The sequence below is a fragment of the Haliotis rufescens genome, unplaced genomic scaffold, assembly GCF_023055435.1.
Source record: "Haliotis rufescens isolate VD_foot unplaced genomic scaffold, xgHalRufe1.0.p SCAF_19, whole genome shotgun sequence".
NCBI classification, from domain to species: Eukaryota; Metazoa; Mollusca; class Gastropoda; order Lepetellida; family Haliotidae; genus Haliotis; species Haliotis rufescens.
The window spans coordinates 19,511,585-19,536,910 of NW_025963879.1; the positions used below are offsets into that span (position 1 = coordinate 19,511,585).

Sequence of the window (25,326 nt, forward strand, 5' to 3'; positions counted from 1 at the left end):
TTAGTATCGTGTTTAGTGTCACGCTGACTGTCACGCTTAGTGTCATGCTTAGTATCATGTTTAGTTTCACGCTCACTTTCACACTTAGTATCGTGTTTAGTGTCACGCTGACTGTCACGCTTAGTGTCATGCTTAGTATCATGTTTAGTGTCACGCCCACTGTCCCGCTTAGTGTCATGCTTAGTATCATGTTTAGTGTCACGCTTAGTGTCATGTTTAGTGTCACGCTCACTGTCACACTTAGTGTCATGTTTAGTGTCATGCTCACTGTCACGCTTAGTGTCACGCTCACTGTCACGCTTAGTGTCATGCTTAGTATCATGTTTAGTGTCACGCTCACTGTCACGCTTAGTATCATGTTTAGTGTCACGCTCACTGTCATGCTTAGTGTCATGCTCAGTATCATGTTTAGTGTCAGGCTTACTGTCATGCTTAGTGTCATGCTCAGTATCATGTTTAGTGTCAGGCTTAGTATCTTCAAGTTTCCCCTCACTGGGGTCCCAGTACAACATGAGAGCTGACTAATAGGGAGCTGGCTTACTGTGCTTCATCTCACACTGACAGTGGATGTGTAAGCCTTCAGTAATGAAACAACATTAACTAGCTCTGCATGCATAGAATTGCCAAATGAGACTCTTGAAGTGACAGGTTTTGCTTGTAAATAAATACCTGACATTCTGTGCATCAGCTGACAGTTTACCTCATTACGAGGATTGATGATATGAGTTTCCACTTTTTGTTTAGGTTTTTGCACTTTCGCCTCTGCATGATATTGGTGTCCTCCAGGGATGTGCCCAGGACTTAACTCTGTAACATGATCGGTGTTGTAGAACCCTAGCCAGAGTAGGTGATTCCTCACGAAGACACATGATACAAACACGTGATACAGACCCATGTACAGACATATGAAGCAGACATATGATAAACACATGGGACACGTGATACAGTCATGATACATTAAGGCTTTGATAAAACTGTTTAGTACAGAGAGGGTACAAACATGTGTTCCGCAAATAAGCTACAAATATTTCACATGTGATACAGGCATATGATACACACACTTGATACAATAAACATGTGATGCATGCAGCAATTCATGTGTGTACATCTTAATTAAACACATATACCCTGCAAAAACAAAAATGAAAAATTTTAGATACATATTTTATGTATCATATAAATAATCAACAGTGTCATCAATTGTTCAAACTTTGACACACGGAACAGTAGATTTTCAAGGTGAAGGTCAACTGTTCTCAATATCTTGTATGGCCACCATCAGAGTCCAAAGTTGACTAGCATCGTGGTCCCATGGAAGCAGTCAGATCCCGTATTGTGGCCTGGGTAATGCTCTGTGGTTGTTGCTGACGAGCATGCATATAGAATACTAAACGAGCTCCCGTGTAATACCAATTTTATGAACCGAGTGAATAGTTCTGGTATCTGACGAGCGAAAGCTCGTCAGATACCACAACTATTCACGAGTTTCATAAAATTGGTTTTACACGATAGCGAGTTTAGTATTTTATTTATTACTTGTCATTTATAATGTTTTTAGAATTATACTGTTGAGTGTGAATAGGCTGACACCTACACGATCCATGGCATAATCCAATTGAGTTTAACAGAATAATACTTCAAACACGTCAAAAGTTGAAACGTATGAATTTAATATCATACAATGGTCCCCCTTTAGAATTCAGGCGTTCGTCCCACAAAATTACCGTAGTGCTAAGGCTATCACAACTCACATAATTTAACTTAGACTAACGACTGTCGTTGCGCTAGAGTACGATCGCCTTGTGGAACGGGGCCTTCCACCTCAAAGTTTACAATCACGTCACAATACCCGATGACGTAATTTGTTGAATTTTGTTGCAAGATCCATCGGCGAAACAATGCCATGTGACGTCAGCCTAGCAACAAGGTTGCTGGGGTCATCGAGTGTGCATAAGCTCCTCCCAGTGATCTATCATCTCTACACACAATGTCGTTGAATAAGCCAAGGGATGTTGAGAGCTTTCAATATTTGTTCGAGAAACGTGTTCTGAGAGTACATAAGCACGCGTCGTGGTATTACACAATGTGTAATAAAGCTGTATGTTTATTAAACGGGTGATCTCTTCACAGGCAAGTAATAAAGTCGTTTATCCAATGTGTCCCACAAATGTTTGATTGGGTTTACATCTGGAGACCTGGAGGGCCATGGAAGGACCTGGATGTTGTGACTCTCCAGCTGAAGATGCTTCTCCTGTTTGCAGTCAGCCGATGACATAATTGCATTAGGCTTCCGTCAGTCATGGCATGTTCACTTGCTATAAGATTGTGACGGCATGCAATTGAAAACCCAACGTTTGTATAGCCCAACAAGTGATGCTGCACGTGCATGGCTTGTTGGTGTGTTTAGGCGCCAGGCTCTCATGTGGTTGTCTTTTTGCGATTTTTAAATCTTTTCACCAAACTTCAGCAGTACCTCATTCTTTCGACACTAGTCAATCCTAACCCATGCAGAAATGACCAATTCATTTTTGGTATTAATTTCGTATGAATGTTGGCGACACTTTGTCAGAAAGTTATTAGTTTGCTACTTTTGCGTTTCTTATTCATGTGTAATATCAAGCTTCTGGCCTCCATGAGGGACACTCTTTTGGTTTAGAACCATATTATGCCTTGATATTATGTATATTTATGTATTTGTTTTAATTCCCCTTGGGAAATGAACACAAAAGAAGATGTATCAAACATACATATTGACAACATTGTACATTATTTTCTTCTTAAACAGGGAAAGAGGGGTGAAGTATTTACCAATGATTGGGATATGCTGAAATGGTAGTGTGAATGCAAACCTTCTGATGTCTAACAGGGATATTAGGTTGAATACTCCCCAGGGAGTTGAGAATGCAATTTGAACGTTCACTGATCTGTTGACAAGGATAATATTATGTCATATATCATGGGTTGTGGGCATGCATCTCTGCGGGATGCAGTGTAGTGAAGTGTCATTTCAAGCACAAAGGTTTTCATGACAGTCCGTTAATCATTAATCCATCATGAATTTTTAACATTGTCAACATTTCTTTTGACACAGTAAAAACCAATATCATAGAGTGAAAAATATTTGAGAATCTTCTCAGAAAAAGGTCAGGAAGCTGAAATTTGGATATTTGTTGTAATTAAAGCACTATCATAGGGACTCAGATTTAGTCACTCTAAACCGATTGTCTTGCTGGAATTACTTACAATATAGTTCTGGTAAATAGTAGGGGTCAATAGTAGGGGTCAAACAATACAGCAAGGTCACGATACATAGGTCACTTATATAATACAATATGTATCACGATACGTATAATTATGTCTAATCACTGTAAACTTCTTGACTAGGATCCAAATGAAAAGCTAACTGTAGACAAATGTTCGTAGAGGCTATTTTCAGTAGTGAACTTGAAACCCTTATTACAATACATGTTGCGATATATGACTGACATAAACGTGTGGGTGTGTGATGACGTGGCAGTAGTAAGTTGTTCATCTATCATGGTATCAGCTTGTTTCGATACAGAAAAGAATGTATCGTGTCATCGCATGAAAACTTACGATGCACTGGTGCACCCCTTGAAAATGGTGGTATCTATGCAAAGAAACTCATCTTGGAGCCTTGTGTCTCTATGTTGAGCTCATCTGACTGAAAGTCGAGAGGAATTAAGTTGTGGCATGTTGTGCATGACGAACATTTATCAGAAACCACTGGACCGATAACTGAAACCTCCCTGCTTGTTCCACCGACATCCTAATTTGTTTAGAGGTTCAAACCTGAATCCGATCTGCTATGGCGGCCACATTGAAGTATATTTATGGCAATCACATGGCTATTTTTAATCTAAATTTAATTAAATGTGGTATATGCTTAGGGGGACTTATGTTATTTGTCTCCATATTATATATTTTGACCTTGTTATGGCCTTGCCCTTAAAGCCCCACCCTGACTATAAATAGCCCGCGGTGTTTCAGTTTCGAACAATGACTGACAATGTAAACAGAAGGGAGATGTTTTTTGAAAACCATACGGGAACCAGATCACCATTGACCGGCAAACTTCGTATCAACTTGAATGACAAACCATGGATACAACAAATGGCTCCATATCAAGTTATAAGTCAATAAATTTTCTGTAGTTTTATCATAAAAAATCAAAGCAATCATGTTTGGCATCTGCATCAATCACAGTGGGCGGAGCTTATTTACGGTTGCGCTATAAATAGCAATATAAATTCTCATGAAAAGTGTAGACATCTCTTAAATTTCCAGACTGAGGAAGATGACTTTGGCAAGGATGGTTCAAATCATTGTAATTTTAGTCTTTCTGGTCCTCGGGGCAGTCAGGTAGCCTAGTGGTTAATGCGTTTGCTCATCACGCCGAAGACCCGGGTTCGATTCCCATTATGGGTACAATGTGTGAAGCCCCTTTCTGGTGTCCCCCGCCGTGATTTTGCTGGAATATTGCTTTAAGCGGCGTAAAATCATACTCACTCACTCACTTTCTGGTCCTCATTTTCTTTGCTGAAAATATTAAAGTATCATCGCTAACAGCAATATCTTTTAAGTGGCTATCTTTGTTGACATTAAAAACTTTTGACTTTATCGAGGTGAGCTACAGTGCCATGGCACTATATTTCAATTTTTTGAAAGAGGGTGATTAAATTTCATTTACAATAGACTCAACAACCCCATCAAATGATTGAAGAATATTTTCAGAAAATTTAAATGATTTTCTCAGTACACAAAAGTTATAGAAATAACTGCAGGGAAATTCTTCATCACAGGCTCAGGATTTCATTCCTCTTCATCCTTCGGTTACCGATTAAAGGAAGTGCAGTTTCTGAAAGAAAGAAGCCCGTGCCTTTGAATGTTTGTTTTGTCTCAATTGCCAATATTGATACAGAAAGATTGTCTCTACCAATATTGGATAAATGCTGTTATTTTGAAATTGAGCTTAAGTGCCATTATGCTTTGATATGTGTCAGAGTAAGGTGTCTGTGGTCTATGACATTCTAGGATTAGCATAGGAAAGAGGATGCAATCACAAAGAATACACATTGCATAAGGTTGACAAGCAGCAACATGCACTTCACTGTCTTCTCTGTTTCCAAATCTCATGATGGTGTTGTTATGAAATCTTGGTTGATAATGGAGTGTCAAGTCTCTCGTACAGATCCAAGAGCTTATTTTTTATAAAACAATCACCCTCATTCTCTCCTTGTCCCCTCCTCAACTCCAGCATCGCATTCTGATCCTCTCCTTGGTTTTTGCATCTCTGAAAAGAATGCCATACATGTGATACGTCCCAATCTGCCTGGGATCAACTGGTAATTAAATCCATATGGTGAATGACATGTAAACTGTATAGAAAATGTCAACATGTTATGATAACATGACCTGTAAACTGTTTTGTCAAAGGGAAGCTACACCCATACCCTGTTCACATGCACCTCTATACATATGTGTGTATATTTGCACACGTGTGTTAATATACATACATGAGTACTGTAAAACGTGAAATTAATGCGTCTCCAAAAGAATGCGACCGCTGGCCCCTAGCCAAAAATGCAACTCAATATGAATGCGACACCCCCTCCTCTCAATCATCAATGTATTTATATCTAAACAAAATGTCCTCTGTCAGGTTTAAAGGAGAATCCTCACCTTAATCCAACCTTACATTAATTCAATCACACACCAAATAGCACCGCTTATTAGCGCTGAGTAGAGTACTTCAGCTAAAACAATAAATGCGGGCTGGCTCGTGACGGCCTTTGATGCAGTCGCAAAGAGCAAAGACACTGTGTTGGGTGGCAACTGTCTGGACTTGTAGGTTTGATCAGTGATGACATGAGTGAGTAGAACGCTTGTCTTGACCCAAGCAGTGACAATTCACAGGATGTAATTAGTGTTTGAATGGCATTGTTTATATACTTGTCACAAGTGCTGCTCATTAAACGGTGATGTGGAATACATAGTTGTTTGTTTTCAGCATATGTCTAAGTTGGTATTTCTGCTATCCAAAATGTCTTATTGTTGATATAAATGCGATGTTTAATAATGTGAGCAAAGACCACTCGCATTTTTCACATTAAATTCACGCTTGCATTATTATCAAGATTTACAGTATATTTGTTATGTGAACGCGTTTACTCACGTATGTATATTAGCACCAGGAGCAAATTTACATCATGTTTGGAGCAGGTGCAAATGTAAATGTAAATTTGCACTGCATGTATATGTTGGAATTTGAACGTTTATGCCCACGTCAGAGGATGATCTAATTACTATTTATCTGTTGTTTTGCCAACACCAAATAAATTGTAAACAGTTCTCTATTCTGAAAATGACACTATTCAGACTTCAGCAATACCGACTTTTATGCTGACATCCAGAGCTGGTTGGACGGTGTTTTCTTTGGGTCTCAAGGAGTCAAAAATTGGTGTACATATTAAATCAAACACATGCTGCTTCATGCAAAGATTTCTGTAAGGTAACTCTATTCTCTTAATTCGTAAACAACATCATGTTGAAAGTCGTGAACAGACTGATGAATATGTGTGCCTTACAAAGTTTCACAATTTACATACTTAATTTACACACCTTAGTTAATTTTCATGTGAACGCATAGTAAATTTACATATACACATGCATGTATAGTTACACATGTGTAAGATTACTTATGTGAGTAAATGTTGTGCATGTGAACAGCTGTAAACCTAGTCTATGAGAAGCCACATTTGTTCAGAGTCTGCCTGTCCTGTCATAATGGTTTAGCAAAGGGTCAAAACCAAGTGTCATTCAGCAGACAAACTGAGGTTTTCTTCTAAACAATGTTGTCTATTAATTATCCAAAGAAAATTAAAGATAGAAAGCTAATTAGAGTTTCACCTTTAACAATCAATTGTCTTTGACATTTCAAGTAAATAACTGCTCATGCACCTGGCCAGTCCAAAGTCCAATATAACTGGATTCCAGGTTTTGTATCATAGAAATTGCTGAGAAATTAACTGAGAAATCCCACTCAGTATCACGTGTCACTGACAATTGGCTACACGCAATCAGCGGCGATATCAACACAATCAGCAATGAAGATTCAACCTTGTTAAAGTTGCTTTATGTTTATCTTACCTGTAATTGGACTAATCGAGGCCACATCAAAATCACAGACTACACATCTTCCCATATGTAGATCTTGAAATGCTATATACATATTTTATGAACAATGTTCTAAAAATTTTACGCGTTTAAATGAAAGGTATGAAATGTTATTAATTGAATGCTATGAAGTATTGTGTTTTGTTTTATACAGGATGACGGACGTTTCCGAGCGAAAACACAGATACCGAAAAACATATAGAACAAACTGATCTCTCTGTCACTTGTAGTTTGTTTTATCCATGTTCTGCTGTATTTTAAACATGATCTTTGAGCATTAATTTATCTATCAATCATTATTCTGGATTCCTTATGATTTGAAATATCTGAATCACATCTGTTCATAGTTTTCCAATGTTGAACCATTTAGCCAAAAAACATTACAAAATCTGTTACGGGTGGCCCAGTTGTCTTAGGCGCCGCTGTGGAGTGTTATCTCCCTTGGACACTCCAGAAACCTATGATTGTGGGTTCGAATCACGGTTCAACCCGATTATGTTTCTAGGTTTGTCAGCATCATACCCTTGCTCATGGGTTTCACTGAAGTGGTATACGTCTGAGACCTGCATCACTTCAGGCTTTCCTCCCACATTAAGCTGACACACCATTATATAACTGGAATACTGTTAAAAGCGTTATGACAGGACAGGCACACTCTAAGCAAATGTACGTGATGTCTCATAGACTGGGGTTAGAGTAGCTTCCCTTTGACAAAGGGCAGTTACTCAAGTTGACAGACTGATGGATTGCAGCAAAATCCAAGTAGAAACAACTTGTGTAGGTAATTATTGTTTTGCCTATAATTATACCACTGTATAAGAAACATGTTTCAGTTGGAACTATATTGACTGCTGTCGCTGTCCGACTGACACATCACCTACCTTCTGATGTAATATATATTAATGTGCACATTCCATGAAAACTTGTAACGTTCAGGTAATGTTAGTGAGACATGGGAACAGATTTGAATTGAAGCATGACATTATATGATAAAGAGATTTATTCCTAATACAGGATATGTACCATCCCCAAACACACCTGCTTCCTTTCCAGTGTCTCGCCTAAAAATCTAAATTTTGTGTTTATACTCCCAGCAATGGTGTCTCTAAATGTGCTTACAGAATTCTGATCCAGTTTGTAACATGGCAGCCATATTGAAAATGTCATAGCCAGTTTGCATGCATTATTAATTTGATTTGCAGTAAGTATGTGTCATGTAGAATAACATACCATTTGGTTCTTTGGGAAAAATCAAGTGAGCTACATCCTTTGTGGCTCTGGGTTTTTTTATGATTTTTTTTGAATATTTGCATAGCTTTTTGCCTTTGTTTCATACATAAATCAAATCATTGATAAACATGGCCTTAATGCCCTTAGGCCTGAAGTAGATAGATAGAATGATCAATCAAGAGCCCTGTTCTTACACAACAAGCCACAGACCCAGGAGAGTCGGACAGTCCTGGCTTGTTACCGTCAGTCAAAAGTACAGCTGTGTCACTGTGTGCCCTGCAGGATGTCTTGAGAAGCCAGCACCAGGCTGCGGAGGACACACATTCTTTTGTTAAACTGATGGTTTGAGATATAACTTCGCGCTTGTAGACAAGAGGCTTTGATCAAGAAATGTGGAACAAATCTGTACTATATCAGGTTTTTGATATGCCTGAGTAATATCCTTTACTAGTAAACAAACATGGAGTCATGTCTACAGCTTTAAAGTTTTGGGGAATAAAACTGATAACAAAATGTTCTGATTTTAATTTTGGCAAGAGCAATTTTATTTAAAAAAAAGAAATCTGCCATTTGTTTTCATTCAATACCAAGGACCAGTGATTGCCATGTTTCATGTCGTCCAACAGTGGCCTGCTAGAAATCGGCCATCTGTCTTTCTCACTCAGGTAGACAGGAGCTCAGATAGCTCTTTATGACAAGTGAGGTAGACGTTGTAATAGGATAATCCTGAATCTAATAATGGTGAATAAGTATGAAATAAACCAGGCCTCCAAGGAATTGCCTGACCATGTTAGCCAGAGAACCTGCAAGATTTAACCTTTTACACACACTCTTTACTGTTTACATTTTGTCTGACATTTTAACACTCAGTCCAGGCCAATTGAATTTCTTGTTCAACTGATTTCTTTTTGTCAATATGTGAAGCAGCATAATGAAAATATGAAATATGAAAAATGTTATTGGAGGTTCATGTCCCAAAATAACCGTGTAATATAATATTTAACTCAAAAACAAACAAAAAGTTGTTAAAGTGGTAAATATCACAGACCTGCATCACTCCAGTCTTTTTTCTTCCATGAAGATCCATGTTAGAATTGGTCACTCAAGTCTCTGTTTTCATTTTCATTCAACTGCCTGCAGACAATCTGAGTTTCACGAAGGCCATGGGCAGTTGAGACAGTGTCATCATGATGGAAATTAGGTCATGTTCTCAACAGAGTTTCTTAATATATTGAACCACAAAAGAAACATCAGCATGGATAGATATGGAGCCTTATTTGTCCAGACACTGCAAACATATTAAAAAGATGAAACTTGGCAAAACTGATCATCAAGGTTGAAATTAAAGTGTCAAATGTTCTTAAAGTGAAACACAACACTAGTCTGAGAAAATGGCATCACAAATCAGTATCTCCTGTGTCCGCCATGTGCATTGATGATTGCCATGCAACATCGATACATGGAATGGATGAGGTGGATGATGAAGGCCAAAGGCACTTGAGCCCTCACTCTAAGGAACGCCTGACGCAGTTCAGCTGTAGTTGTCGGCCTTGGTCGGACGTCACTCAGCCGTCTTTGAATCTCATCCCACAAGTGCTCAATGGGATTTAAATTGGGACTGAGGGCAGGCCATTGCATGCAGTGTGGGCTCGGGTGTTATCATGTTGAAACTAGTGGTTGGGCGATGTGCTAAATAAGGTATGGCGTGTGGTCTCAAGACTTGATCAATGTACCGAGCTGCTGTGACACCATTGCCTCTCCCTGGACCAATGTTCTGGAAGACCACAGGGCAAGACCAATCCCACACCACATCGTGATGCTCAGACCACCCCACGAGTCTCTCTCAACAACACAATCATCCGAATAACCTTCCCCACGGCGTCGCCAGACTCTCTCTCTCTTTGCCATCTGCTATTGAGATACAGTAACGGCTCTCGTCTGAGAAGAGGACTCTTCTCCACTGCTGGTGGCGCCAATGCTGGTGCTGTGTTGCCCACTGATTGCCCCCGGCGATGATGTGGTGTCAGAATGGGCCCTCGGTGTTGCATGTGACAGCGGAGGTGTCTGCTCGTCAATTGTTGGTGTTGGTGGTCTGGTACCGTTGCTGGAGCCTGTATATGGTCCTTACGTGGACTTGAAATGCATTGGCTACTTGCCGGGCGGTTTGTCCAGTTTGCAATCGTCCAAGGGCTTGGTGTCACTGATTTCTGGTCAATCTTGGCATGTGGTAGCAATTCAATAATAAATGAATGTTATTCGATCTGGTTGGATGTTTATAGGGCAAGAAATGGGGGAACGCATGTGCATTTCAGTTTGCATGGAACTCACGTTCATCGAGTTACCATGGGTGTTGCTGTGATGCGTTTGGGCGATCAGTTTTATTGTCATCTGCTTTGTTTTTTTATCATCAAATTTCATTTTTCCGGACAAGGTAATGTTAAATTTTAGAAACTTTGACAAAAATTACCCAGATATTTAAATGACAACTTTTCATGCAATGTTACTTGGGGTGACGTTTCTTTTGTGGTTCAGTATATTTGGCAGTGTTTATGACAGCTACTGACTTTTAGACTATCACATGTTGTTTGATAGACTTGTTCCAGATATTACATCAGCAGAAATCTTTATTTTACATTTCACAACAGGGATATTTTTTGTCAATTAAGTTTCTTGTCATCTCATGGTTTCACATGATGCAGGAATCCTTCATATTTGAAGCAATTTCCTTCTGAAATATGTGAAAATAGTTTCATCTGTCACTACTACCTCCTACCGAAACCTCTAAGGGACTGTAATACATTTTATTTATTTAATTACTTTTTTCCAAAACCAGAAATGATGTGATTTTTGAGTGGAAGAGATTGAAGTGGAATTGTCTGTATTAGTTTCTCATTATGTTACTGGCAATTAAGTTACTTTGTTTGTTTGTAGTTTAGAGCCACACGAAATATTTCAACGATATGACTCAATCTACGCATCAATCTACAGAGTAAGGGTATGATGACATGCATCAACCAAGTCACTTACTCTTCCCAACCAGTCCTCTTAGTCGCCTCTTATGACAAGCATGTGTTGCTGGAGATCAATACCAACACAGACCTCCACGGATCCACATGCATGGGTGGATACAGAGAGGGGGTGCGCACCCCCCCTTTTATTTCGAAAAAAATCTTTATTTCTGTATAAATTACCACCAAAGACAATAAATAGATCTTAATTGTGCATCCCCCCCTTTTCAAAAAAGCTGTATCCGCCCATGACATCTATATGGGACCGCCTCCTTGGTCTAGTGGTAGAGCGTCCGCCCGGAGAATGGAAGGTCCGGGGTTCGATCCCTGGCCGCATCATACCATAAGACGTTAAAAGATGGTACTTGTTGTTACCCTGTCTGGCGTTTGCCATTAAGGGGCTGAAACAAGGACTGGTATTCATGTATTCATGTCAGTATTCATGTTAAACTGCGGCATGGTATCTCAGTGAGCTAGCTAGCATTATAAATCGGGATCAGTCCGAACTAGTACAAGCAGCCACACGCACACACGCACGCACACATACTGTCTGTCTGTGTCTTTGTGTGTGTCTGTCTCTGGATGTGTATCTGTGTGTGTCTGTCTCTGGATGTCTGTCTGTGTCTCTGTGTGTGTCTGTCTCTGGGTGTCTCTCTGTGTGTCTGTCTCTGGATGTCTGTCTGTGTCTCTGTGTGTGTCTGTCTCTGGATGTCTGTCTGTGTCTCTGTGTGTGTCTGTCTCTGGATGTCTGTCTGTGTCTCTGTGTGTGTCTGTCTCTGGATGTCTGTCTGTGTCTCTGTGTGTGTCTGTCTCTGGATGTCTGTCTGTGTCTCTGTGTGTGTCTGTCTCTGGATGTCTCTGTGTGTGTCTGTCTCTGGATGTCTGTCTGTGTCTCTGTGTGTGTCTGTCTCTGGATGTCTGTCTGTGTCTCTGTGTGTGTCTGTCTCTGCATGTCTGTCTGTGTCTCTGTGTGTGTCTGTCTCTGGATGTCTGTCTGTGTCTCTGGATGTCTGTCTGTGTCTCTGTGTGTGTCTGTCTCTGGATGTCTGTCTGTGTCTCTGTGTGTGTCTGTCTCTGGATGTCTGTCTGTGTCTCTGTGTGTGTCTGTCTCTGGATGTCTGTCTGTGTCTCTGTGTGTGTCTGTCTCTGGATGTCTGTCTGTGTCTGTCTCTGGATGTCTGTCTGTGTCTCTGTGTGTGTCTGTCTCTGGATGTCTGTCTGTGTCTCTGTGTGTGTCTGTCTCTGGATGTCTGTCTGTGTCTCTGTGTGTGTCTGTCTCTGGATGTCTGTCTGTGTCTGTCTCTGGATGTCTGTCTGTGTCTCTGTGTGTGTCTGTCTCTGGATGTCTGTCTGTGTCTCTGTGTGTGTCTGTCTCGGGTTGTCTGTCTGTATGTGTGTGTGTGTGTGTGTGTGGCTGCTTGTATTAGTCTGGTGTTATCGTGCTGTGCCACTGAGATACCGTGCCACAAGTTAACAAGACTACCCAACTGGGACCCACTTTACTAACTCCAAGCCAACCAGTCCTAGCTGTATCCCCTCAATGCCAAGCGCATATCTTGGTATGATGTGACCAGAGGATCGATCCACCAACCGTCCACTCTCAGAGCATCTGCAGCATCTAGTTTCAGTTTCCAACAAAAGTGTTTCCACAGTGTACAGGATTTAAGTGAAGGCAAATTTGTTTGACAATAATAAATACAAACAAAACTGGAAATGTAATATAAATGTAATATCCTGTATCCCATATTTAGCACTTCTGTACTCATTATTACAAGGATACAGTTCTGCAAAAAAAACATTTTTCATTCTTCATGAGTAAGATGCCAGCAAAGTGTCTAATGTAGCTATTAAAACCACCCAGAACCTCAACACTGCACAACCTGCAGATAACTGGTTGCTGATGATGGGGAAGGGAAATCACTAAGTGCCCCATGGAGCAGATTTCCTGTCACAGAATCAATGGCTCAAATTAGATACTACTTAAAATGCCAAAGTGTGGAATACTCCAGGAAGCTTTTGAGTTTGTTTACCACTGACTTTCCTAATGAACATGTCTTTGTATGCGATGTGCTAGTTAGTGGATCTCAGTCCGAGTGACACAAGCTGAGCCCTCCGTGGACACGAGAAGGACCAATTATACAGTTGCTGTCTGGATGTGTAAAGGCAGTCGTATACAGATTCTTGTCAGCTACTCAATGCCTGAAGCATTTATTGAGCTTCTAGATTCATTTCGGCCCTTTGATCAGCCATTACCTTCTGTGTAAAACTTTCATTGCACTAAATGACCTGAAGCTTTCACTGCCTAATACTTTGATGCTTACAAGATTGAAGTCAAGACAGAAGTATATTGTCTTTTAGCAATTATTTGGATTAATCAGAAATGACAGTATACTGACTCTGAGCCGACCAGTCCTTGTTTTAGCCCCTTAATGCTTAGTGCCAGACAGGGTAACAACAAGTACCATCTGTTAACGTCTTTTGTTCTGACGTGGCCGGGGATCAAACCCTTCTTCCGCTCTCCGGGCGGACGCTCTACCACTAGACTACGGAGGCGGTCCATTAATGATGAAAACTTCCACAACTATCAAATGATTTGGACTAAAATTAGCCTAAAGATGTCTTTCATAAAGGATGAAGTATTAAATGTGATAACCATGGTTTAAACTAGTACGGTATCACCAGTAATTGTCTGAACTTTTGTGTACCATCGCAAACACAACTTGTTGTGTACGAGGACTCTCTTCCCCCATCGTAGAACTATAAAAACATATTTTCCAGTTTAAAAAAATCATTTATAATGATCTTGGTGATTTATATAAATACAATGAAGTCACGCTCAGATGACGCCACAATTTTGAATCTATTCCAAACTCGCTTTCAGAAGGGTCAGTTTAATTAGGTGTTTATATCAAGCACATGAGCGATAGAACTATACTGATGATGAGAAAGATGATACAATAAACTGAGGATGAAAGTTGTCATGGCCTCCTGTACAAGAGGTGTGTTCATCAGCCGTCATTGGGTTCTTGGTCCTTGCACCATGGCCTCCTGTACAAGAGGTTTGTTCATCAGCTGTCGTTTGGTTCTTGGTCCTTGCACCATGGTCTCCTGTACAACAGGTTTGTTCATCAGCTGTCATTAGGTTCTTGGTCCTTGCACCATGGTCTCCTGTACAAGAGGTGTGTTCATCAGCTGTCATTAGGTTCTTGGTCCTTGTACCATGGTCTCCTGTACAAGAGGTTTGTCCATCAGCTGTCGTTGGGTTCCTGGTCCTTGCACCATGGTCTCCTGTACAAGAGGTTTGTCCATCAGCTGTCGTTGGGTTCTTGGTCCTTGCACCATGGTCTCCTGTACAAGAGGTTTGTTCATCAGCTGTCATTGGGTTCTTGGTCCTTGCACCATGGTCTCCTGTACAAGAGGTTTGTTCATCAGCTGTCATTGGGTTCTTGGTCCTTGCACCATGGCCTCCTGTACAACAGGTGTGTTCATCAGCAGTCATTGGGTTCTTGGTCCTTGCACCATGGTCTCCTGTACAACAGGTGTGTTTATCAGCTGTCACCGGGTTCTTGGTCCTTGCACCATGGTCTCCTGTAAACAGGTGTGTTCATCAGCTGTCGTTGGGTTCTTGGTCCTTGCACCATGGTCTCCTGTACAACAGGTGTGTTTATCAGCTGTCACCGGGTTCTTGGTCCTTGCACCATGGTCTCCTGTACAACAGGTGTGTTTATCAGCTGTCACCGGATTCTTGGTCCTTGCACCATGGTCTCCTGTAAGCAGGTGTGTTCATCAGCTGTCATTGGGTTCTTCATCCTTGCACCATGGCCTCCTGTACAACAGGTGTGTTCATCAGCTGTCATAGGGTTCATTTCTTGCACCATGGCCTCCTGTACAACAGGTTTGTTCATCAAATGGGATTGGGTTCTTGGTCCTTGCACCTTGGTCTCCTGTACAAGAGGTTTGTTCATCAGCTGTCATTGGGTTCTTGGTCCTTGCACCATGGTTTCCTGTACAAGAGGTGTGTTCATCAGCTGTCATTGGGTTCTTGGTCCTTGCACCATGGTCTCCTGTACAAGAGGTTTGTTCATCAGCTGTCATTGGGTTCTTGGTCCTTGCACCATGGCCTCCTGTACAAGGAGTTTATTCATCAGCTGTCGTGGGGTTCTTAGTCCTTGCATATAATTATACCACACATTTAATCAATTATATACTCGTCAAACATATCTGAAGGCACTTACAGTTAGTCCCATCTGATACATAGATGAGATAGATGACTGAATTAGCGTGGTCTTGTATAAAACCAGAGCAAGGACTCTCAGGATATGTTTGTTTTTTAAGGTGCCTGATATTAGTTTCCAGTCAATCCTTATTGCATAAGTGGGATGTAATTTACTGTTATCATACATTTTGAAATGTCCTGGGAATAGTTATATCAAAGAATGATATTTTACTTGTCAAGTGATTACTTCAACTGTAACATTTCACAGCATTCTCCAAAGTTTCTTCATTGTATGGAGGCGTTTTCTTGTTTGATTAATTGAAGTAGATGATCACGTGACAGTTTTGTGACATGCTTGTTTTCATACTGCAGCCAATATCTGACACTGGTCTAATGATGTTGCATTTAGAGATTGATAACCTCATCTTGTAGAAGAAATTTGTTTTGATCTTTGGACATTTATGGATCATCCCGTCAAGTATTGGAAAGACATTATTTTCCCAAGAAGAAATATATTTCCTATTTGGAAGCATTAATAAGAAGTTTTCACTATCCACCCAAGGATAAGTTAATACTTTCCTTGGGTCAGGCAAAGTGCATGTCAATTGTCTGTCCATTCATCTGTTAACTTTCGACTTCCTACAGTGACTTGTCGCATGAGAATTAAACTTTGTTTGTACCGGTAGGTCCAGCACCATGTTTGGACTCAAAATTTAGTTTTGCATGTAAATCTAAATGTTTATTTAGTTGAATTTATTTTTTAATTAAATCATGAAAACATAATCTTCCTCTGAAATACCATGAATTCCAGGGAGCTCAAAGTTTGGTGAAAGGGTAGAACCACAGTAGTATTTGTTCACCCCCGTAAAATTATATTTTTGAAGCTTTTTGAGAACACACATGGCCCATTAAGCTATATACGACTCATTGCATCTGTATGTAATGTATTTCCATGCATATGATATATTTGGCCATTAGTGAACTGTTACATGGCTGTAGAAATAGAGGTTATTTACCATCCAAAAACACATGTGTGATAACCTTTTTATCACATGTTGTCATTCTTAAATTATGTGGTAAAAAACAGTAATCTTATCAACTCATCATCTCGACAAAATGAAATAATATAAAAATTCTGGTGCATATTTCAGCCAAGTCCAACTGTTTTAAATCAGAAATAAGATCCTAAAACTGCAGAGATCTACAAACATTGGAAACTGATACCCCTAACTTTTTATTTTAATATTTATCCTTAAATAACCCCAGTGGATACCGTTTTTCTCAGTTGGTTTTATCCTTCCAAGAAACCTATCCATTATATGATAAACATGTGCATTTTGCTTGCCTCAAGCTAAAACTTTGTTAGCTGTCTTCAGGTATGAAACATTGAAATTATCACTGTGTCCAAGTGAGCTGCAGCCATCCATTCCTCTGATATTATGTGTATATGATAACTTGAATATACTTCATCCTCAATCTGACCATCAAGTCATGTCTTTGATTGTCAAATATAGAGTATATTTAATATAGTTGTACTGCACATATATCCTTTGGACTTTTACATTTTCTGTTTAAAAATATTGTTCATTTTATAAATAATTTCAAAGTTATCTTTTCACACAAAAATTGAAACTATTATTATTTACCACTTACAAGATAATTTTCAAAGTAAACTTGAAACATTTTTTCACATGAAGCATCTCCTCAATGCTGTTTGAATGTATGTATATATGAGAAATTGCTTCAACTGAAAAGAACTTTTGGGCGAAACCAGTGGGACAAAATGAGATTCTATCAAAATCAGAAAATATGATACTCCCTGCCTTATCACCCACACTGCATTGCTGGACCATGTGGATAGAGCATCAGTCCCTGTCACCCTCCACTTGTTTGTAATCAAAGCATGGTAAAACATTGATACTCCCTGCCTTATCACCCACACTGCATTGCTGGACCATGTGGACAGAGCACCAGTCCCTGTCACCCTCCATTTGTTTGTAATCAAAGCATGGTAAAACATTGAAATGTGCTTTTTTGAAAATGCTTAAATATTACCAAAGTAAAGTACACACCACACACCGAAGGAGACCAGAATAGCAATTACACCCCAAAAAATGTTCACATATGAACAAAATATCACTTTGTTATTTTATGACCTGTATCTCAAGATATAAAGGAGAATGTCTTTCCCTTTCTGTTATCAGTTAATGTTAGCTATCTGTTAAACTACAAAGTGATCAGGACACTTAGTAACCTACATCCTCATCATCTGCTTTGATTGCTGTGTCTGAGCCAAGTGGGCTGAGTGGGTCAAGCAAGGGGGAAAACCTTGTTTGTTTATAGCAATCTGATACATTCTGTGGCTAGTTCCATACTGAGAGGTGAGGTGGGGTGAAAAGGGGTTTAACATCGCGTCCAAGATTATTGCACTTTTATTGCGACGTGCATGTACATGTGTGTGTTTGTGTGGCTGCTTGTACTAGTCCAGACTGATGCCGATTTATAGTGCTAGCTCATTGAGATACCATGCTGCAGTTTAACATGAATACCCCACTCAGAGACAGTATACTGACTCCGAGCCATCCAGTCCTTGTTTTAGCCCCTTAATGCCGAGCGCCAGACAGGGTAACAACAAGTACCATCTTTTAACGTCTTTTGGTATGACGTGGCCGGGGATCGAACCCCGGACCTTCCGCTCACTGGGCTGATGCTCTACCACTAGACCACAAAGGCGGTCCCATACTGAGAGGAATTTCTGGAGGGTTGGAAGTGTCATGCTAATTACTGGATAACACATTTAATTACTGCTTCTGTGAGATCCTAAAAGATAGGCACTTTTTGCATTCGGCCTAGCACTGTGGAGTGAAATATGGCAATGGTGACACTTTCAATGGCAAAAGTCATAATATGGGTTTTTCTATCATACAAGATTGAAATATGGTTAATTGAATATAACCCTTTGCTTACATATGTCTCAATGCCAGATGTACAGATAATACTACATCATGACTCAACATTAATCAAGTAGTCTTAACTGTCAGCTGTGGTCAGCTAATTATGACCAAGAGATCGAAATCTGTCGGTTCATTGCAGTTCAACAGCAGCTGTGTCATGAGACTTTGTGTCTGGACTTCCCTGTAGCCATCTACTACCAGTTGCCATTGTACATCAGACAGGGATATAGTCAGTGCCTTGGCTCATTGTTAGCACCCTCTTGTAGCCGTCTGCAACCAGCAGCCATCTTACATCAGACAGGGACACAGTCAGTACCTCAGTGTTAGCACTCTCTTGTAGCTGTCTGCAACCAGCAACCATCGTACATCAGACAGGGATACAGTCAGTACCTTGCCTCAGTGTTAGCACTCTCTTGTAGCCATCTGCTGCCATGTAAGTCAGACAAGGATACAGTCAGTACCTTGCCTCAGTGTCAGCACTCTCTTGTAGCCGTCTGCTGCCATGTAAGTCAGACAAGGATACAGTCAGTACCTTGCCTCAGTGTCAGCACTCTCTTGTAGCCATCTGCTGCCATGTAAGTCAGACAAGGATACAGTCAGTACCTTGCCTCAGTGTCAGCACTCTCTTGTAGCTGTCTGCTGCCATGTAAGTCAGACAAGGATACAGTCAGTACCTTGCCTCAGTGTCAGCACTCTCTTGTAGCCGTCTGCTGCCATGTAAGTCAGACAAGGATACAGTCAGTACCTTGCCTCAGTGTCAGCACTCTCTTGTAGCTGTCTGCAACCAGCAGTCATCATACATCAGACAGGGATACAGTCAGTACCTTGCCTCAGTGTCAGCACTCTCTTGTAGCTATCTGCAACCAGCAACCATCGTACATCAGACAGGGATACAGTCAGTACCTTGCCTCAGTGTTAGCACTCTCTTGTAGCCATCTGCTGCCATGTAAGTCAGACAAGGATACAGTCAGTACCTCAGTGTCAGCACTCTCTTGTAGCTGTCTGCAACCAGCAGTCATCATACATCAGACAGGGATTCAGTCAGTACCTCAGTGTTAGCACTCTCTTGTAGCTGTCTGCAACCAGCAGTCATCATACATCAGACAGGGATTCAGTCAGTACCTTGCCTCAGTGTCAGCACTCTCTTGTAGCTGTCTGCAACCAGCAACCATCGTACATCAGACAGGGATTCAGTCAGTACCTCAGTGTTAGCACTCTCTTGTAGCCGTCTGCAACCAGCAACCATCATACATCAGACAGGGATACAGTCAGTACCTTGCCTCAGTGTCAGCACTCTCTTGTAGCTGTCTGCAACCAGCTGCCATCATACATCAGACAGGGATACAGTCAGTACCTTGCCTCAGTGTCAGCACTCTCTTGTAGCTGTCTGCAACCAGCAGTCATCATACATCAGACAGGGATCCAGTCAGTACCTCAGTGTCAGCACTCTCTTGTAGCTGTCTGCAACCAGCTGCCATCATACATCAGACAGGGATACAGTCAGTACCTTGCCTCAGTGTCAGCACTCTCTTGTAGCCGTCTGCTGCCATGTAAGTCAGACAGGGATACAGTCAGTACCTTGCCTCAGTGTCAGCACTCTCTTGTAGCTGTCTGCAACCAGCTGCCATCATACATCAGACAGGGATACAGTCAGTACCTTGCCTCAGTGTTAGCACTCTCTTGTAGCTGTCTGCAACCAGCAGTCATCATACATCAGACAGGGATACAGTCAGTACCTTGCCTCAGTGTCAGCACTCTCTTGTAGCTGTCTGCAACCAGCTGCCATCCTACATCAGACAGGGATACAGTCAGTACCTCAGTGTCAGCACTCTCTTGTAGCTGTCTGCAACCAGCAGTCATCATACATCAGACAGGGATTCAGTCAGTACCTCAGTGTTAGCACTCTCTTGTAGCTGTCTGCAACCAGCAGTCATCATACATCAGACAGGGATTCAGTCAGTACCTTGCCTCAGTGTCAGCACTCTCTTGTAGCTGTCTGCAACCAGCAACCATCGTACATCAGACAGGGATTCAGTCAGTACCTCAGTGTTAGCACTCTCTTGTAGCCGTCTGCAACCAGCAACCATCATACATCAGACAGGGATACAGTCAGTACCTTGCCTCAGTGTCAGCACTCTCTTGTAGCTGTCTGCAACCAGCTGCCATCATACATCAGACAGGGATACAGTCAGTACCTTGCCTCAGTGTCAGCACTCTCTTGTAGCTGTCTGCAACCAGCAGTCATCATACATCAGACAGGGATCCAGTCAGTACCTCAGTGTCAGCACTCTCTTGTAGCTGTCTGCAACCAGCTGCCATCATACATCAGACAGGGATACAGTCAGTACCTTGCCTCAGTGTCAGCACTCTCTTGTAGCTGTCTGCAACCAGCAGTCATCATACATCAGACAGGGATACAGTCAGTACCTTGCCTCAGTGTCAGCACTCTCTTGTAGCTGTCTGCAACCAGCTGCCATCATACATCAGACAAGGATACAGTCAGTACCTTGCCTCAGTGTTAGCACTCTCTTGTAGCTGTCTGCAACCAGCAGTCATCATACATCAGACAGGGATACAGTCAGTACCTTGCCTCAGTGTTAGCACTCTCTTGTAGCTGTCTGCAACCAGCAACCATCGTACATCAGACAGGGATACAGTCAGTACCTTGCCTCAGTGTCAGCACTCTCTTGTAGCTGTCTGCAACCAGCAGTCATCATACATCAGACAGGGATACAGTCAGTACCTCAGTGTCAGCACTCTCTTGTAGCTGTCTGCAACCAGCTGCCATCATACATCAGACAGGGATACAGTCAGTACCTTGCCTCAGTGTTAGCACTCTCTTGTAGCCGTCTGCTGCCATGTAAGTCAGACAAGGATACAGTCAGTACCTTGCCTCAGTGTCAGCACTCTCTTGTAGCTGTCTGCAACCAGCAGTCATCCTACATCAGACAGGGATACAGTCAGTACCTCAGTGTCAGCACTCTCTTGTAGCTGTCTGCAACCAGCTGCCATCATACATCAGACAGGGATACAGTCAGTACCTTGCCTCAGTGTTAGCACTCTCTTGTAGCTGTCCAACCAGCTGCCATCATACATCAGACAGGGATACAGTCAGTACCTTGCCTCAGTGTTAGCACTCTCTTGTAGCTGTCTGCAACCAGCAGTCATCATACATCAGACAGGGATACAGTCAGTACCTTGCCTCAGTGTCAGCCCTCTCTGTAGCTGTCTGCAACCAGCTGCCATCATACATCAGACAGGGATACAGTCAGTACCTTGCCTCAGTGTCAGCACTCTCTTGTAGCTGTCTGCAACCAGCAGTCATCATACATCAGACAGGGATACAGTCAGTACCTTGCCTCAGTGTCAGCACTCTCTTGTAGCCGTCTGCAACCAGCTGCCATCCTACATCAGACAGGGATACAGTCAGTACCTTGCCTCAGTGTTAGCACTCTCTTGTAGCTGTCTGCAACCAGCAGTCATCATACATCAGACAGGGATACAGTCAGTACCTTGCCTCAGTGTCAGCACTCTCTTGTAGCTGTCTGCAACCAGCTGCCATCATACATCAGACAGGGATACAGTCAGTACCTTGCCTCAGTGTTAGCACTCTCTTGTAGCTGTCTGCAACCAGCAGTCATCATACATCAGACAGGGATACAGTCAGTACCTTGCCTCAGTGTTAGCACTCTCTTGTAGCTGTCTGCAACCAGCAGTCATCATACATCAGACAGGGATACAGTCAGTATCTTGCCTCAGTGTTAGCACTCTCTTGTAGCTGTCTGCAACCAGCAGTCATCATACATCAGACAGGGATACAGTCAGTACCTTGCCTCAGTGTTAGCACTCTCTTGTAGCTGTCTGCAACCAGCTGCCATCATACATCAGACAGGGATACAGTCAGTACCTTGCCTCAGTGTTAGCACTCTCTTGTAGCTGTCTGCAACCAGCAGTCATCATACATCAGACAGGGATACAGTCAGTACCTTGCCTCAGTGTCAGCACTCTCTTGTAGCTGTCTGCAACCAGCTGCCATCATACATCAGACAGGGATACAGTCAGTACCTTGCCTCAGTGTCAGCACTCTCTTGTAGCTGTCTGCAACCAGCAGTCATCATACATCAGACAGGGATACAGTCAGTACCTTGCCTCAGTGTCAGCACCCTCTTGTAGCCGTCTGCAACCAGCAACCATCGTACATCAGACAGGGATACAGTCAGTACCTTGCCTCAGTGTCAGCACTCTCTTGTAGCTGTCTGCAACCAGCTGCCATCATACATCAGACAGGGATACAGTCAGTACCTTGCCTCAGTGTTAGCACTCTCTTGTAGCCGTCTGCAACCAGCTGCCATCATACATCAGACAGGGATACAGTCAGTACCTTGCCTCAGTGTCAGCACTCTCTTGTAGCCGTCTGCTGCCATGTAAGTCAGACAAGGATACAGTCAGTACCTTGCCTCAGTGTCAGCACTCTCTTGTAGCCGTCTGCTGCCATTTAAGTCAGACTAGGATACAGTCAGTACCTTGCCTCAGTGTCAGCACTCTCTTGTAGCCGTCTGCTGCCATGTAAGTCAGACAAGGATACAGTCAGTACCTTGCCTCAGTGTCAGCACTCTCTTGTAGCCGTCTGCTGCCATGTAAGTCAGACAAGGATACAGTCAGTACCTTGCCTCAGTGTCAGCACTCTCTTGTAGCTGTCTGCAACCAGCAACCATCGTACATCAGACAGGGATACAGTCAGTACCTTGCCTCAGTGTCAGCACTCTCTTGTAGCTGTCTGCAACCAGCTGCCATCATACATCAGACAGGGATACAGTCAGTACCTTACCTCAGTGTTAGCACTCTCTTGTAGCCGTCTGCAACCAGCAGCCATCTTACATCAGACAAGGATACAGTCAGTACCTTGCCTCAGTGTTAGCACTCTCTTGTAGCTGTCTGCAACCAGCAACCATCGTACATCAGACAGGGATACAGTCAGTACCTTGCCTCAGTGTCAGCACTCTCTTGTAGCTGTCTGCAACCAGCAGTCATCCTATGTCAGACAAGGATACACTCAGTACCTTGCCTCAGTGTCAGCACTCTCTTGTAGCCATCTGCAACCAGCAGTCATCCTATGTCAGACAGGGATACAGTCAGTACCTTGCCTCAGTGTCAGCACTCTCTTGTAGCTGTCTGCAACCAGCAGTCATCCTATGTCAGACAAGGATACACTCAGTACCTTGCCTCAGTGTCAGCACTCTCTTGTAGCCATCTGCAACCAGCTGCCATCATACATCAGACAGGGATACAGTCAGTACCTTGCCTCAGTGTCAGCACTCTCTTGTAGCTGTCTGCAACCAGCAACCATCGTACATCAGACAGGGATACAGTCAGTACCTTGCCTCAGTGTCAGCACTCTCTTGTAGCTGTCTGCAACCAGCTGCCATCATACATCAGACAGGGATACAGTCAGTACCTTACCTCAGTGTTAGCACTCTCTTGTAGCCGTCTGCAACCAGCAGCCATCTTACATCAGACAAGGATACAGTCAGTACCTTGCCTCAGTGTTAGCACTCTCTTGTAGCTGTCTGCAACCAGCAACCATCGTACATCAGACAGGGATACAGTCAGTACCTTGCCTCAGTGTCAGCACTCTCTTGTAGCTGTCTGCAACCAGCAGTCATCCTATGTCAGACAAGGATACACTCAGTACCTTGCCTCAGTGTCAGCACTCTCTTGTAGCCATCTGCAACCAGCAGTCATCCTATGTCAGACAGGGATACAGTCAGTACCTTGCCTCAGTGTCAGCACTCTCTTGTAGCTGTCTGCAACCAGCAGTCATCCTATGTCAGACAAGGATACACTCAGTACCTTGCCTCAGTGTCAGCACTCTCTTGTAGCCATCTGCAACCAGCTGCCATCATACATCAGACAGGGATACAGTCAGTACCTTGCCTCAGTGTCAGCACTCTCTTGTAGCTGTCTGCAACCAGCTGCCATCTTACATCAGACAGGGATACAGTCAGTACCTCAGTGTTAGCACTCTCTTGTAGCTGTCTGCAACCAGCAACCATCGTACATCAGACAGGGATACAGTCAGTACCTTGCCTCAGTGTCAGCACTCTCTTGTAGCTGTCTGCAACCAGCAGTCATCCTATGTCAGACAAGGATACACTCAGTACCTCAGTGTTAGCACTCTCTTGTAGCCGTCAGCAACCAGCAGCCATCGTACAGCAGAGTGACTTGAAAGAGACAGTCTATGTCATTGGGAAAGCACCAAACAATCAAGGGATAGGTTTTGTCAATCATAATTTTTTGTTTGCCAAGCATGTAAATTGATTTTTCTCAGTCGTAATGTGTGTGTCTTTTGGTGTTTTCTAACATTCTTTGTAGCTTAACTGGTCTCAGCACTAGAAAGGTAGAATGTCCTGATAATTAATTAATCGATCTTCCAGATAAACAACAAATGTCCAATTAGTGTCCATGTGTCCTTGTCATGGTGCCAGCCTGGAAAAGTGGGTCAAGTAGCAATATGCAAGTAGTAGTTAGTTATTTATAATAACAGCCTCATAATATTCCTGTAGCTCACCTGACTGAAGGTCTATTTGACCCTTTGTGTTGCTGTCAAACACACAAAAGTGGCCTTTGATGTGATTGAAGTTCTTTATGCAGAATATCCGAAACGACAGGCAAATGGGCTTTATGGACAACTTGAGTCATTTGGGGAGGTGAAATGGGGTTT

General features: G+C 42.3%; 1 protein-coding gene across 2 annotated transcripts in view; it reads left to right on the plus strand.

Moving 5' to 3' along the window:
• LOC124112213 (leucine-rich repeat and coiled-coil domain-containing protein 1-like) overlaps nucleotides 1-25,326 on the plus strand; it is a 573,474-nt gene that overhangs the window by 471,438 nt on the left and 76,710 nt on the right. The window lies entirely within an intron of this gene.